We start from the raw sequence: 925 nt of genomic DNA, 5'->3' as shown, positions 1-925 counted from the left end.
ATCCTAGGGAGGTCAGGTGGACTGTGATTCCAGGTGAGGGAAAGGACTCTTACAGCAGTGACTCGAGATAAACACATATTGTTCTGTTTTGACTCTCTCTGTAGATTTTGAGATGTTCTTTTTTTTTCTTTTTCATTTCCTCAGTCACATTTTTATTCCTGTTATCAACCTCTGCTTCTATGTTGGGCTTTTGCAGTTCTGTAGAATTTTCCTTTTGTTTTTATCTTTAGTCTTTTTCTAATTTTAATTTTTAAGGCTCTTATGTTTTTCTACATTTATTCCTTTGTTTGCTTTTCCTACTGTTCTTTTCCCCTTGCAGTTAATCTTTAATGTATAGAAATCATCTTTATCTACCCCTGTTTAAGTTTGCATATCTATTCTTTCTTTCTTTCCTCTCAAAATATTTGTTAGATTTATTTTAATTGCTTTATTCCCTCTAGAACCTTGCTCTAGTTTTGTTTTCCATTTTGTACTTTAGTTAGTTTTGTTCTTGCAGATAAACTTTTGGTTTTCATTGTACGCTGGGTCAATTTACTGTACTTTATTTTTCTTGGACTGTTTTGATGTTCCTTATGGGTGTATATGTAATATGTGTATATTCAGTCACACTTTTTATTTTTGTTATAAACCTCTGCCTCTACATTGGTCTTTTGCTGCTCTGTGGAGTTTTGTTTTTCTTTTTCCTTTGTATTGTCTTCTTCCATTCCTCCCCCCTTTTTATATCTTTATTTATTTATTTTAAGTTTTTAAACCTATTATATTTCTTCTACAATTACTCCTTTCTTTGCCTTTCCTACTCTTCTTTTCCCCTTGTGGTTAATCTTTAATGTATATAAATCTTCATCTACCTCTTTTACCTCTGCATATCTATTCTTTGTTTTCTTTATTTTCCTTTCCTATCTAACGTTTTGTTAGGTTTATTTTC

This window comes from Bison bison, unplaced genomic scaffold (genome assembly GCF_000754665.1).
Source record: "Bison bison bison isolate TAMUID 2011002044 unplaced genomic scaffold, Bison_UMD1.0 scf7180017864500, whole genome shotgun sequence".
Lineage (NCBI taxonomy): Eukaryota > Metazoa > Chordata > Mammalia > Artiodactyla > Bovidae > Bison > Bison bison.
This window is presented reverse-complemented; position numbering follows the sequence as displayed.